The 16,506-nt window shown below is 44.5% G+C and overlaps 1 long non-coding RNA gene across 2 annotated transcripts; it reads right to left on the reverse strand.

Moving 5' to 3' along the window:
• Positions 1-3,160: 3,160 nt before the first annotated feature.
• LOC135252293 (uncharacterized) lies at positions 3,161-6,424 on the reverse strand. Of its 2 annotated transcripts, XR_010329389.1 has the most exons (3): positions 6,209-6,424; positions 3,443-4,318; positions 3,161-3,362 (listed from the first exon to the last, which is right to left on the reverse strand). It is a non-coding gene; the product is annotated as an uncharacterized LOC135252293 (long non-coding RNA). The 2 variants fall into 2 exon arrangements; XR_010329388.1 differs by lacking the exon at positions 6,209-6,424 and having other exon boundaries at positions 3,443-4,591.
• Positions 6,425-16,506: the final 10,082 nt, after the last annotated feature.

A 16,506-nucleotide genomic window follows, 5' to 3' on the forward strand; every position in this document is an offset into this window, starting at 1 on the left:
ACTCTGCTGCTTTTTGAGATTTACTTTCCCTTTTAAAAAAAAATTAATTTAAGTTTAATCTGAAAAACTGGTTTTAAACATGGTGGAGATAGTTTATCTCTGTGGTCTTGTCTGTGCAATGCCCTTTGTATCTTTGCTTTGATTGCTTTGTACTTTGTCTCATCTGCTTATTGGAATTTACAAAGGATTCACTGAGGGTGACCTTTGCCCTTCTTGCTTCCTTTTTTCTTCTTTCTTTCTGTCAACTATGCTGAAAATGAGCTAAGTAAACTTCATTTAAACAAAAACAAGACCAGGTCAAAACCTAGTATGTGGCTGGACCTAACACACTTCATCCGGCCGACCAATGGTGCAACTTCATCACTCAGTCACAGACATTCGCATTTGTAGGGCTGGCCCCGCTGTTGCAATCCAGCCAAAAAAAAAAAAAGACAAGACAGCACATACATTCAAGCAGCATCACGGTACCCTTAACCCTAGGCCATCCTACTGGCACTATCGGTCACCTGACCCCAAACTCTCCCCTGAGCTGCCACTAATATCCTGTGCGTTTCTTCCCCCCTTCCCCATCCCCCCCCCCATACAAGAGGACCAATAAGGTGCAGTGACAGAGGCAGGGTTTTTTTTTTTGGAGTGTGTGACCAGGAGTCTGCATCCTTGGCAAGGAGTCCACGCAACATTCCAGCTTTGCTGTCATATTAACTGAATCGCATGAAACTCGCGCATTGCCTTAGAAAGGCAACGGCTAAGGCCCAGACGCACCGGCTCCCCCATTCTCTCTGCAATCGCACGCAGTGAGCTCACTGCATACAGTATGGCTCCCTCCCGGAGGATGAGCAAGACCAGAAGTCAGAGGAGCCCAAACCTACAAGACAGATCTGTTGCCAGCATAGAGAAAGTGCACGGAAAAAAGAAAGGAAAAAAAAAACATTTACAAGAAACTATTAAGACTTTTTTTTGCATCACAGGGGCTTTCGTTTAAGAGTCCACATGCACACATGATCACTTCCATTACTCTCGTATGGTGAAAAGCGGAGATGTGTGCTGTGCTGCATTTCTGTGTACAAAGTTACTGTATGTATGGGGAATAAATTTTTTTTTTTAAATTTTATTATCTGCTTTCCAAAGACATCCAATCCAGACAAATTAAATGTGCTAGTGTGCTAGTTACTGTGCATACACTGAGCTACATATGTTATCAACAGTCACATTGCATATTTGAAAAGCTATATTTTAACAATAACTGAGTCATCATCTCAAAAAATTTGTGAACGCCCAGTTGTGAAAAATCTGACTAACGCCCTGTTATGTCTAGATTTATAAACGAAGCAATCAACAGTCATTCTTGGCCAGTGTTAACCAAGTCTGTTCCTGGAGATCTACCATCTTGTAAGTTTTCATTCAAACTCAAACGAAGCACTCATCATTCAACAGCTAGAGATCCTGTTGAAGCTGCTAATTAGTAGACTCAGGTGTGCCAAATTAGGGTTTAAATGGAAACCTACAGGGATAGTGGAACTCCAGGAACAGGATTGGTTGCCACTTGTTCTAGGCTGCCAATGCTTACAGTGTTCTGGCCCATCCAAATGAAGATAAATCCATAGTATTTTACAAGTGTCCAATCTTATCTGAAAAGGGCCAGTGTGGACGCAGGCTTTTATTTTAACCCAGCACTACAACAGCTGATTCAGCTGATTAACTAGTCGCGGTCTTCAGTCAAGACCTTGATAAGTACAATGAGGTGTCTCAGTGCTGGGCTACAACACAAATCTGCATCCATGGTGGCCCTTTTTTGATAGGCTACCCTTTGCTTGAGAAGGTTAGTTGGATTTCACTACAGCCGATTAAAAGCACAGTAGGCATAGCTTTAAAGCACGCTTAGCTGCCTTAGCATGCTTATCAGGCGACTACAGCGCTGGCTTCATTTAGAGCAGTGGTGTCAAACTCGTTGCCATGGAGGGCCGTGTGTATGCAGGTTTTCATTCCAACCAATAAATGCTGCCTTAATTGAGTCCAATTACTCATTCAGCCATATGCGTTTAACTGCATTGAAGCACAGAATATAAGAAAATTTTTATTTAGACAATGCGGGTCACCATAGACGTCGGGTCACCATTGTGCACAAACCTGCATCCCTAATTCAGCAAATAATTTAACTAATTATATAATGAAGATCTGAGGCTGGAATGAAAACCTGCATACACAAGGCCCTCCATGGCAACAAGTTTGACACCACTGATTTAGAGGCAGTTACGATACTGTTTACGTTCCGACATGTTCTAATGTGGAATGTGACGGGACCCCTCTCCCAGGATTGCAATGGCAGCAACATGATGGTCAGCTTTCCATGATGTCAACACATTTTAATCAAGCAAGGTCACAGAACTAAAGAGGGCAACTGTCGCTCTGCTCTGTCTGTGCTATTGTGAAATTATCCCTACCAGCTATACCTACATTTTTTTTTAAATCGACAATGGGGATATTATATCTCTTGGCTCTCTATATCGAAAGCATCTGGAAATACTAGTTACCTGCAGTCTAAATGGAAAGTTCAATAACACAAATAGAAAATTACATTTCGATAATACATAAATGTATAGCTAGGAGAGTGATTTTGGACCATCTAAACTGATGATTAGACCTGTACTAATTTTTGTTTTATGAGCAACCTAAAAAGATCTACGTTTTAAGTGATACCAAAAATAAATTGCACATCCTCCACATTTCAAGGGAACTTTCTTGGACATATTCACACAAATGTTACATCCATATTGTCAGAGGAGAGAATGTAGTTTATTTTTCATTAAATATTGAATGTCTGGCATGGCAGATCGTGACTGATTATACACTCAGTGGCCAGTTTATTAAGTACACCCACTCATTAAGGCAAATAGCCTGCTTCTCCAAACAGTGGATCGTGTGGCTGCAATTCAATGTATAAAGCATGCAGAAATAGTTTATAGTTGGAGTTTGACCGAAAATTAGAAAACGCATAATATAAGCAACTCTGACTGTGGTATGATTGTTGGTGCCAGACATGGTGGTTCCAGCATCTCAGAAGCAGCTGCCCTCTTGGGGTTTTCCACACTAGTCTCTAGAGCATTGAGAAATGTTGTTATTAAAGAAAGAAAAGAAGAAAAAAAAATTCAATGAACAGCAGTTTTGTGGATGAAAGCACCTTGTTAATGAGATTCAGAGGTCAGAGGAGAATGGACAGACTTGTTCAAGCTAACAGAACGACCACAAATGCTCAAATAACAGCCGTCTACAACAGTGTCCAGAAGGGCATCTCACAATGTGTGAAACCTTGAAGTGGATGGGCTACAGCAGCAGAAGACCACATCAGGCTCCACTTCGGTCAGCTAAGAACAGGAAGATGAGGCTACAGTTGGTACGTGATCATCAAACCTGGATGATGGAAGACTGTAAAAATGTTGCATACTTTTACAAATCTCAAATTTGGCTGCAGAAAGCAGATGGTAGGGTCAGAATTTGGCATAAATGGCCTCAATCCATAGATCAACCCAACCCAATGAACCGAAAACCATAACTGTGCTAGCTCCCAGTCTCAGCCCCAAACTGTGGAGAGCAGCACACCTTTAAGCACCTGGGCTGATTAGCTAACGCAGCCCAGGTGCGTGTGCTCTCTCCACCAGCCGGCGCAGCCGAGACCAATCCGCCTCTCCGGCAGACCGACTGCTACACATGCATTAGCCCAAACTGGTTCCACAAACAGGACAGTGTCTTCAGTTTACTCCTGTGGCCTGCAAAGTCCCTAGACCGTCAAACCAACAGAGCAACTTTGAGATGAGCTGGAACGAGAGGTCTGCGGCATGAATTTGCGGCCGAAAAATCTGCAGGAACTGCACTGTGCTATCAAGTCAGTGTGAACAAAAATCCCTCAGAAAGGTCTCCAGCACGTTGTTGAATCCATGCTGTGAAGAATTCAGACTGTTCTGGAAGCAAAAGACGGCCCAACCCGGTCCTAGACAGGTGTACCTAATAAAGTGGCCACTGAGTGTGCGTATATGCCCCATGTGTAGAACAAAATTGAGAGGACGGCCTTCTTCAGACAGCATTGCTCAGAGTGCTGTGTTGGCTTCGCCCAATAGCAAAGAACCATATCGCAGCTCACTGCTTTCCTATTGGTCGAGGAGTTTATTGTTTGCAGCAGGGATCAGTCCCTGCGTGGCAGTGCACCACAGGCCTCTTCTTCTTCTGTTTCTTCTCCTCCTGAAACATCTCCTGGCGCATTCCTCACCAGAAAATCCTTCCAACGGCTGTGCCAAAAATACACACGACTTCCTCTTCTCACTTCCTGTTTTAAAAAAAAAAGGAGGAAAAAAAGCCAGTCACATGAAAGTCTTCTCCCTTTCTCAAAAAAAAAAAAAAGAGCAAGGGAACTTGGGTGGATTGTCCATCCTTAGTTCAAAACACAATCTTATTGCTCCCGTTTTGGACTGTCTCAGTACTTTACTGGAGGCTATTCTCATACTAAAAATGGTAACATCTTGGTCAGTTTGTTGGCCAAATCTATTTGAATCGGGGCTAAGTACATGGTGCTGACTCCCCGGGCAACGCCTCTGGTCTAGTATCGCCAGAACAGTAAAACTGAAGCAACACGGATGTTTGTGCCTGTGAGCAATTCGTACAGCCACATCATGCAATGCCTGTCAGCACTGTAACAGGAAGTAGCTTATCAGCTGACACCACCAGCACACTGTGAGTAATCAGGAGTAGACAGACTTGGTATTGCTGGGAAAACAGCCCAACGACAATGCTGACCCATGATACTCTACGGGAACTAGACTGCAGTGTGACAGTCATGCAGCAGAAGCCTGGTGATAAAAGATACTCTTCTGTCGCCAGATGCTCTACTCTGTGTTCTACGCATCACACCAGAGTCCTCCTTAACCTCGTAAGTGAAACACTTACAGTTTAACGCATCTTCTGCAAATTCTTGCGGGGGAGCAGCCAAGAAAAATACATTCTCTTACTGTGACATCACACATGAAACTCGGTGTCACCAACTGGAACCTCGTGTAGTTAACGGGATAGATCATTCCCTGGGATTTTTTTCAAAAATAGATAATTTCAGTTTTCATATATACATTTTTTTTTTTTGATTGGCCCAAGACAGTTTTTTGTGCGAGATCAAGGACATTTCAGATACTTACAGAAGTTTCTGTAAGTTTCAAATCTCATTTGCGCACAAAAACAGTTTGGGCCAACTGAAAACACATACTAAAACTGAAATATTATGCAAAAATAAAAAATAAAAAAAACACCAGGAAGGTGAACTGTCCCTTTTAGAAACAGAGGATGGAGGACAAAATCACACTTGAAAAACTGCCCCAACATTAATCCTGAGGTGAAGGCCGTCAGCATAGGGAGCTGCTGATTCAAATTCCTGCAGTAATTTTTTTGTAACTAGATAATTTCTGTGTACTTAAAATAGCTGGAAACATATATTAAAATTAATTATATTATTTAATGCAAGTTGGTACAAAAAAAACAAGATGATACAGAACAAACAAACAAAAACACTGCAATATAGACTCCACCCCCCCCCCCCCCCCCCCCCCTTCCTTATTGCGATATTCATTGGAATCACAGACGTGATGTGTACACAAGGAAATACAATCATTGAGACGGGCAATAGAGGGCACTTCAAATCCTGGATCAAATCACCGTGTTTAATAGACTGGCTGGTGTTTCGGCTAATGGTTGACTGGCTCTGACACTTAAATTTAGGCTACTATGTAAATTAATTTAATTTGATTTAAGCTGTGTGTATTTACGGCAGCTACACAGTAGCCTAGCAGTGGGAATCTGCATTGCGCAACACCCGGGGGACACAGCTCGCGCAGCACGTTGTTTTCGGCGTCCACAATAACACTTTGTATGATAGAAACAAACGATAACCCGAGCCGAAAGAGAAGAAAAAATAACTGTCATGCAGGGGTTTGTATCCTTAAAGGTGGATCAATCTGGGAGATTAATAGTACATCTCCACGCGTTTCCAAGACCCTCCTCCATCCACGGTCTGTCAAATCCGGATCAAATTTGGTAATCCGTAATATATCATTATAGTCTGTCATGGCAATTATTCCCCAGATACAGGGAGATTTATGCCGTTAGGCTATCAAAAATCCACCTGTTAGAGTATGTATAGGATACCGCAGCTCGGAGGCGTGTGTAGACCTACCGTGATATCACATACTTGCACATTGAAATCGCCGCCGCAAAAGTAAGGTCCATATTGTAGTCACACGTAACCAATGACAAATTTGCTGGACGCGCGCCTATAGCCGAAATGCAGTGTCACCATCCACCGGAATTTCTCAAAGCCACGTTAGCTTAGACGACAGATACATTCTGCAGAAGTAGATTCAGATTTAAACCGAGGAATCAGATTCAGTGCTTATACCCACCAGATAATCAGTATTCTGCCACGCGCTGGTGAGCTATTGTCTGTGTGAGAGTTAAGTGTGCGATTAAGAAACGGGTACCCCACGAGCCTGTCACTTAACATGAATGCGAACGCCTAATTTAAAAAATGTGGCTTCCCATGTAGCTACATCCAGCGATTCAACAAAATGAAAACGTAATTACATTCGCGTGAAGGATGCTCCCTTGCATCGACTGCGATCAATGTGAAATTATTTGACGTGGGCGGCGGCGGTGGCCCGTAAGACTATATAAAATAACTGAGTTAGGCGTCAGTTTGAGTTAAAATGTGCATGCTTTCCCTTTCTTTTTGGTGAAATATTGATTTGGACTGAAAGAAGCCTCTGGCTATACAACCGGTGATCTTCACTGTACAAATGTACAAGTTGGCGCGTTCAAAGCAACTATAAATGGGAGCCCAATATCCTCTGGTTCGTTTGAAATAAATGTCATACGTGATAAATGATGCCACACGACAGTGGTAACCAACCCTGTTTCTGGAGATCTACTATCCTGTAGGTTTTCATTTAGACCTGAATTTGGCACAACTCAACAAGATCTCTAGCTGTTGACTGAGGTGTGCTTTGTTAGGGTTGGAATGAAAAACCCACAGGACCGTCCAGGAACATGGTTGGTTACCACTGGCATAAGACGTGTATGAACTGTGGAAAAGTATTTGTCCTGTCTTAAACCTGCTCTGTATGGGCCATAGCTGCACTTTGACCTTAAAATAAGTGAAAACAAGAAGTCCATATTTTCCTAACGTAATTTTGGGTACATTTTACAGCTGAGGATTAGCACACACACGTATATATATATATATATATATATATATATATAAAGGTGGCATAATTACAATGTTAAGCCACCATTTCCTGAACCTCCCCCTGGGTATGTGGCTTATTATGCTGCCAAATAGTAAAAAAAAAAATAAACCAAACTGAAATCAAGTGGTATAATAGCTGCAGAACTGAATGCATCCCTGAGAGTAACAGTTCTCTTCTGCTGCATTGCACTCTGGGTAAGAGTAACTGCCAAGTGATCAGTGGGGCGGCAATGTGGTATAATGGGTAAGGAACCTAAAGGTCACAGGTTTGATTCCTGGGTCGGACACTGCCGTTGTGCCCTTGAGCAAGGTACCCAACCTGCATTGCCCCAGTATATATCCAGCTGTATAAATGGGTGCAATGAAGCAATGCAGGTTAAGTACCTGCTGCCCATGTTCTGGGGTTAAGCCAGGGCTGCTGGATGTAATTGCCAGACCTGGAACAAAACAAAATAATATTATTATATTATTCCCAGGCCTCTGATTCTAATATTTCCACCCAAGTTCACTGACCATTGGATCAGACACGTGGGCGGAGCCTGTAGCTCAAGCAGCTGACCCGCTGATTGGCTGGCGAACGCTGAGTGGCAGCTGCTTGACTCAGAGGGCAGCGGTCGGCCAGACACTGGACTGGAGAGGCCTGAGCAGCTCTTCACCGCTGAGTCTGAGGGCTTTCTTTCAGACACACAGAACCAGCGGGAGCCACCGGGGGGGGGGGAGAGAGAGCAAGAGCAGAGAGAGAAAGAGGGAGGGAGGGAGAGAGAGAGAGCAGAGAGAAAGAGTAGAGAGAGAGAGCAGAGAGAGACGGAGGGAGGGAAAGAGAGCAGAGAGAGATGAGGGAGGGAAAGAGAGAGCAGAGAGAGATGGAGGGAGGGAGGGACAGAGAGCGAGAGAGAGAACAGACAGGGAGAGAGATAGAGAGAGAGAAAGAGCAGACAGAAAGAGAGAGAGCAAGAGCAGAGAGAGAGAGAGAAAGAGCAGGGAGAGAGCAGAGAGAGACGGAGGGAGGGACAGAGAGCGAGAGGGAGATCAGACAGAGAGAGAGATAGAGAGAGCAGACAGAACGAGAGAGAGAGAGAGCGAGAGAGAGGGAGGGAGGGAGAAAGAGAGAAAGAGAGAGCGTGGCAGGGCTAGACCTTGCAGTTCTTGCCAGTCCAGCAGTTTGGGGGCGGGAGATTGAATCTGGGTAGCGGGCGGGTCTGGCTCAGACATGAGTTCAAAGGGTTGCAGGGGGAGGGGTGAGGAGGAGGTGGAGGGGTTGGGTGGAGTTTTACTACGAAGTTCAGTTAAACCGGCAGGCAGACATCTTGGACAGAGGCCAGTCCCCTTCTGAGGCGGCGCGTTCATTTTCGCGCCGTTTTCTCGAAGGCCTCAGGCCTCGTTTTGCGTCGCTCGCTCTCCGTCTGTCACTCATTAACCGACGGGCCCTTTCTTCTCCCTTCCTCGAAGAGAGACCGGAAAACGGTACGAACTCGACTCTGCCGTTATCGGGATGCGATGGGGGGGGGGCAACTGATAAAAGTCTGGGAATGGGTTAACCTTGTCTGCCAACTGCACCTTAAGCTAGTGTACAGCATGCAGTTCTGCTTCTGCTCATTAGCTCAATTGTGTAGCCTACATGATCTGATAATATTTTTAAAGTGTCATAAGCTATAGCTGGCGAGCGCACGTGTACCCGTGGTGAAAATTTAAATTTGATTTACTCTGGTCTATTGCCAGTACAGGAGCGAACCAGAATTTGGGCTCTTCCAGGCTATGTAGAAAAGTAAGGCAGGGTTATTGGTTGGAATAAAAACGAATGTGGACACCAGCCCTCTTAGACCAGAGCTGTGTCCCCATTATCACATTTTCTCAGCCAAGTCTCGAGTTTTCTACTCCTGTGCATGCACTCACAGAATTAAAATGGTACAAAGACGTTCATAAAAAGATATTCTTGTTACTGGGGTGGCACCGTATGGGTACATAAAACTGTACCCCTAGTTTTGGGTTTAATAATTCATTTGTACCTGTTTTTGTTCTGTTCAGGTACTTAGTAGTACCTTAATTACTCTGTTGTACCTTTCAGGGTACATTTGGGAAATTTGTTTCTTAAAGAACATAAAATTACCTCCTCTATACTGTTATTTCTGAGTGTGTGTGTGTGTGTGTGTGCGTGTGTGCCTGAGTGCGTGCGCACGTGTGTGTGTGCGTGTGTATGTTTGTGCACGTGCGTGTGTGCGTGTGTGTGTGTATGTGTGCGCGTGTGTGTCTGCGTGTGTGTGTGCGTGTGTATGTTTGTGCACGTGCTCCCAATTCCCGTCAATTCAGCCAGAGAAAATCACAGCCCCTGTGTGACCTTGGCCCCCCACGTCCAGGTAACCCCCAGTGCCCCCCACGTCCAGGTAACCCCCAGTGCCCCCCACGTCCAGGTAACCCCCAGTGCCCCCCCGCCAGGCAGGCCAATAGGTGTCCATCAGATGAATTACGCAGCCTCATAGCCTAACCAAAACAAATTTTCCTAGAGAAACGAACGAACGCAGGCACCAAAAAACCCGGAGTCATTAAGCCCTGGTGCGAACAAACGCAGCGTTCATTTGCAGTTTCCATCGTGATTGACGCTATGCGCGCGTCTCTCCTACTGTGTGGTTGGCTAGGAAAATGCACAACTGTAAACACATCGGCCTCACACACACACATACACACACACACACAGAGGCAGTGGCAGCGATACCCGGGCTCCGGGGGAATGCGCGATATGCCACAATGGGACCGTGTGCCCCGGAAGAAAGGCAACCTTCATCCCCCCGGCGGGAGAGACGGAGCGCGCGGTGCTGCCTGTCGCTGGAATCCGCGTTAAACTTCCGCCCATCTGTGGCCATAAACAGCCCCAGATGACAGCTGCGCCCCAGCGCTCGGGAAGCCGTCTCCAGCCCTCGCGCTGAACCGGTGCCGGCTGACGCGCGGATATCTGCTGCTAAACAGCCAGATGCGGCCTTTTTTTTTCTCCCCCTTTGTCACCTCTCTGAAGACTCGCGCCGTCTTCTTCCAGGAATCACGCCGGAGGTAGGAATGTTTTTAATTACCGCCAATCTAACAGCAAAACAGATGATCGGCGTGGTCGTGAACGTAGGTCAGAGTGACTTAAACCATACGTGCTGTGGTGGCTGATTGCCTGCTTATGTTTAAAGTAATGCATTTTAACCGAGTGACTTTTTTTTTAATCCATTTTTTTAACACAACGGTTTTCATTCATCTCAGTAAACATGCAATCATGTGCAAGAATTGGGGGGGAAAAGTGCAATACGAGCTTTAAATTCAATACTGAATGTGAAGCACAAGTGCCGTTGAGGTTAGATTGACTGTGGCCTCTTGTATGAGCCCCTTGAGCCTGACACAGGCTGGTTTATGTGACGTTCTGCGTGATGTGACTAATGGTGGTCCCATGGTTTCAGTGTCCTCGGGGGGGAGCGTTAAGACCTCGTTGGTGTGATTCACTCTGGTAGGGTGTCTCAGATACGTAATGGGGGGGGGGGGGGGGTGTCTCCTTCTCCAGTCCCATTAGTCAGAATGGGATCCTTCTGTAGGTCTAGGCAAGCAATCCTGCATAGACCCACAGAAGGAAGTCTACAGCGGGTCACAAATATACAGCCAATAGAGTCATTTCTGTTTCAGATTCTGGTTCGCTCTGGGTGCTCTGTAAAGGGTCTGTCCCGGAGTGATTTGGCTGTTTCCTGTGGTGTGTGAGAGGAATCTCGTCCACTTCCTCTGTCCACTCCCTCAATTCAGTCAACTAACTTCAATTCAATTAATAAACTGAAAAATCTTCATGGAGCATTATGGGTACTTTTTTCAATTTGTGAATTTAATTTGTTAAAAACATTTCCTGAATTGACTGATTTGAAATGGACCTGACCCCACCCTTGATAATTACCCGTGGGGGTAACAGACAATTAGAATGGTCTTAACTGAACATTCTAATGCTGATGTCACAATCACTGCTGGCAGCTGAAAGCGATGGAGTCCTTGAACTTTGAATTTTGAAAAAAGCATTCCAAAAGACCTGTTCTTCAAAAGGGTTAAAGTTGAAAGTGCCTTGGGAATTTAGTAAGCACTACGATGGGTTCCATTCAAGAGGGATACTGCTGTTTTCAACACTTCAATTAGGTATCGGAAGGGACCCAGTCCCAGTTATGAGATTATAAATTTGCAGAACTGTGTGGATTAAATAATCAACATTTTAGCTTTTATATTGAGGCATTCAGAGTGACGAACACTGCTTGTATCCACCTCCCCCCCCCCGCCCCCCTTGTGGTGAATACAGTACACTGCAGTTCCCTTAGATTAAAGTACTCTGCAGTCCACCCCAGCGACAGTCAGACTCCTCGTAAAAAAAAGATTACATAATTTCCATGGAGCAGAGCCATTATTAGGACTGGAAATACCCGCGTTAAAGAGGAGATGGACTGTGGCACCGATGACCCAGTTAATGCACTAACGGGGGATGAGGGTGGGAGGGGGGGGGGGACAAGAAGGGGCCACAACCAGTTATGTACATCTGCTTCCTGCTGATACAGATCTCACAATGGCTGTCTGGTTCTCTCTCAGCACAGATGTAGCATTGCCAGATATTCCATGCCACCAACAGCAAGCAGCATTCAAATGTCAGTAAGCTTGGTGGGCCATGCATATTGAATGGAGAAAAAAAGACCTTATAAGACCATTTTTTGAATCTAGAATGGGATTCTAGAGTGGTCGTTTCTCTGTTCTGCATAAGTTAGTGACACCATGTGAAGGGAGGGAAGGGGAGGGGGGGGGGGGGGGGGTTATGATGCTGAGTGAATAGACTGTAGTGTCCTGTCTAGTAGATCTGCATCTATGTTCCAGACAGACTCAAATCACAGAGGCTGGACAACAAGGCACACAAATCATTTATCCCAAGACAGGATGTTGGGTGTTTCCCCTCTTTCACATGCCTATATGCTGGTGTCTGTACATAATAATCATGACAAGCCTTAGGTACAAAGGTTGAGTTGGTTAAACACGTCCTTGGTGGCAGCTGACTTTTCCCACTGTGCACGAGAGTTCTCAAATGGTATACCATATGTAAAAATGAAATTAAAAAACTCAAGTTGCTTTTATAATTATGGTTTAGTGCATTATCAACAGATAGTTAGCCACGAGAAATCAGAAGGACTCCTCTTTGACGGTGTATGGGAAGAAAACGAAACGAGAGCCAAACTAACAGTTCACGGAATTAATGTTATTGCTCAATGAAGACACCCAGTGGACATAGGCTGTAACTACAGCTTCTTATTCATCCGAATGTTGCAGCCATGGACTGCATTCCTGAATCCTGCACTGCCTGCTTCACTTGAATACTCTTAAAGGGGATGAGCAGTATTTAGTACAGGCAAGATAAGAAAAAAAGGCCAGATTATCTAAAGATGCATTAAGCCAACATATATTATAACTAATAATGCACATTTGAGATATGTATATATGTAGATGTATATACTATATGAATATCAGCAATAAAAGGAAGTCAGCTGAGTACCTGAATGTACTGAATGACCAGGTTATCCCATCAATGGATTTTTTCTTCCCTGACGGCACGGGCATATTCCAGGACAACAATGGCAAGACTCATCAGGCTCACATTGTGAAAGCGTGGTTCTGGGAGCATGAGGAATTATTTTCACACCTGAATTGGCCACCACAGAGTCCTGACCTTAACCCATTGAAAGTCTTTGGGATGTGCTGGAGAAGACTTTAAGGAGTGGTTCGACTCTCCCGTCGTCAATACAAGATAATGCAATTCTGGACGGAAATAAATGTTGTGACGTTCCATGAGGTTGTCGAAAAAATGCCATGACGAATGCGCAAAGTAATAAAAGCTAAAGGCGGTCCAACGAAATATTAGAGTATGCAACTTTTTTTTTGGCCAATCAGTGTATGTATATATATACTATATGAATATTAGGTCAATGAGTTCACCTGTAATGTGTTTGTTCGCCCTTATGACAGATTATAGCATGCATATGTCTGCTGAAATAACATATCACAGGCCTGATCCGCTCAGTGTCTCACGGCGGGCAAATTGGCCTTAATCTTAGCTGATCCTGCCCAACTGCCCAATTAACAAATTAAGCCCTTCAGGATTTCCCTTGCGATGAAGAGATTAGGAGATGAAACGCGTTCGCTCGACGTCGACGAGGAAGGGATTTATATCTGGTCGCCGGGCATCAGAGGCCTATTTGCGGTGGGTCTGTTTGTGAATGGAAATCATAGCTATGATAGCTATCGGCCTACGCCCATATCTTTCTTCTCATTCAATTAATCAAATACATCTGAACTTTGCTTCAGGCCAAAACATCTATGCCTTTGATTGACAGGCAGGGTTTTTTTTTTTTTTTTTTTGGAAACAGCTCCCATGTGTCTCTTAACTGTTTTGCGTTCGTGTTACGTAACGTCACTCCCGTACAAATAACCACAAGACAAAAGCAGTCAAATTCTTTGTAGTACAAGTAGTCCTTGGAAAGGGGGTGGTGTTCCATGTCAGGTCTTGTTTATAGGGGGGGGTGAATTGTTTGTTTTTTTTTCTCAAGCGGAGGAGTCATTTGCATTTGCTCACAAAACATTCCTTTTCCGTTTGATGAAAGGCACTGCGCTCCAATTATGCGCAACAGTTACGTGCCAAGGTGAAGGTGAACTCAAACAAATAGAGAGATAATCATTGGAGAGCATTAGAAAAGAATATGCACCGGCTGAAAAGACAGTTTGGCGTTTGAAAACAGATTCTGGAAGGTGTTTCCCTCTTGCTTTTATGCAGTAAAGCTTTTGTTTTTGCCTCCACCCAGATTTGTGAGAGTAGATCTCTCAGCCAGATCTGTAAAAGTAGGTCTCTCAGTCAGATCTGTACAAGTAGATCTCTCATCCAGAACTGTCAGAGTAGATCTCCAACCAAAACAATGACAGTAGATCCCCCCACCCAGATCTGTGAGAGTAGATCTCCCAGCCAGATCTGTGAGAGTAGATCTCCTAATCTGAACTGTGAGAGTAGATCTCCCAGCCAGATCTGTAAAAGTAGGTCTCTCAGCCAGATCCGTGAGAATAGATCTCTCAGCCAGAACTGTGAGAGTAGATCTCCCAGCCAGATCTGTAAAAGTAAGTCTCTCAGCCAGATCTGTGCAAGTAGATCTCTCAGCCAGAACTGTTAGAGTAGATCTCCCAGCCAGATCTGTGAGAGTAGATCTGCCAGCCAGATCTGTGAGAGTAGATGGAACCTATTCCTGTATGCAGTGGGTGAGAGGCAGACTACACCCTGGAGCAGTTGCCAGTCCACTGCAGACGCCATTCACTCACACACTCATAGCACACATACCTACAGGCAATTATGGTTCTCCAATTAGCCTACTGAACCCCACATGGATACAGGAGGGAGCACGCAGGGACCCTCCATGACCGTGATTCGAACCCGGGACCTCTCGCAGTGCCGCCCCGTCGGCGGTTCAAAGAGATGCAAAGCAGTCGCTGAACTGTCCCCAGGCTGGCGGGACACCGCGGCGCCATTTTGCAAAACTGAGGCGCGGTGCGGCGGCTCGCACTGGCGGCAGCCTGACAGGCCGTTCACTCATTGGCTGCAGCGTTGCTTTATGACCCCCCAACCACAAAATCCAAAACATTTGCAGGTCCTTCTTCTGACATGTTCAGTTATGGAAATAAGGTGTTGTTAGGCGACTGGTTAAAACTGCACGCTGCTCAGCAGTACCGCGTGCGACAGGTGTTTGGACTTGCTGGTGTGAACGTTGAGGCAAAAATGCGTTTTTTTTTTTGCAGTACCGCCACCAGTGGGCCCTGCCCCTTTTGTGCAGGAACTGCTCCTCGCGAATTTATCGCATTAGTTAAACTGGATTTCCCTGCTTCTGTCAACTGAGAACCAGCATCAGTCTATCACTTTCAGGGACATATCCCAGAACTGTCTAAAGCCTTAATCACTGTGAAACTGGCCTCAGGCATTCTCAGCTTAACTTAAGCAGTAGCAGTTATTGATCATTACAGCTGGACAGAGGCGTCAGATGTCTTGTCCAATAATGAGCTCTTTTTTCCCAGCTAATCCTCCACACTAGGGTTCCACAACGCAAGAGCTTTGATGTGTGTGGATATATTTATTCAGTTATATTTTTAATTGCGGAAACATTTTCATTGATCCATATTATAGTAATTATATGATTTTATATATTTAACCATTTATTATTATTATTATTATTATTATTATTATCATTTAATGTGAACTATTTGATGTTTCCTCACATACAAATACCATAATTAGCATCAGAAATATTTTCATGACTCATCACCATGAGAATTTGTGAACAGGAAACTTCTAGGGCAAAGATTATTTGCATGAGACTCTCTGGGAGAATGGGAGAAAATAGAATAAAAAAACAAAACAGGAAACAATATAAAATGCACTTGCGTGGGTAGACAGCATTATCAATATCATGGAATTTGTGTGAAGTGACATCCAGAAACATGTCCTGAAATGGATGTCCATGTCCTCCAGAAGGGCAATGGGGATTTGGCAACAATTCCTGCAATCAAACGGTTTGCGGGAAAAGGTAAGCAGGTTCCACCATTTCATCGCTGCCTGCTGATATCTGTGTTTTTTGGCTTTATGCAAAATTCTACTCCTCATAATCGCTGAGGTTTTTTTTTCATGCTTTGTTTTTCATCTTTTCGACAGAGCAACTTGCTGTTGCAGGTTTACCAAATACTGCGTGTCAATCAATCAGTCATTCTGTGGTATTTTAATTCATTCAAGCATTGTCTTTTTCTTGCCGGACTCGTCCCTGGCCATCTCTGCTGGAAATGGAGTCTACAAACTATTTAGAACTGTTTAAAACTTTCTTACTTGCGTCTAGAATTCCAGTTAGTGAGAAATTGGTCGGGAGGGTTCTTGTGCTTGCTAATAGCTTTGGAAGATCAAAATTCTCCTCACATGGCCGTGAGACAGTGATGGAAGTTTCTTTTCCAACAGCATGGGTGTACCTTTCATACTGTTTGTGCTCAAAAAAAACCAACAACGTTTCAAACCAAGTCCATACAAAATATTCCACCATATTTCTAACCATAACTAATTCCAAAAAAATGCACAGATCCACATTGCCAGCTGAACAATGTATAACAAGCTACATTATTTCTGGGAATTCCCCGCTCATTTTACACTCCTGATTCCGTTGAGTATTATATTA

Source organism: Anguilla rostrata, chromosome 4 (assembly GCF_018555375.3).
Source record: "Anguilla rostrata isolate EN2019 chromosome 4, ASM1855537v3, whole genome shotgun sequence".
Classification (NCBI taxonomy): Eukaryota; Metazoa; Chordata; class Actinopteri; order Anguilliformes; family Anguillidae; genus Anguilla; species Anguilla rostrata.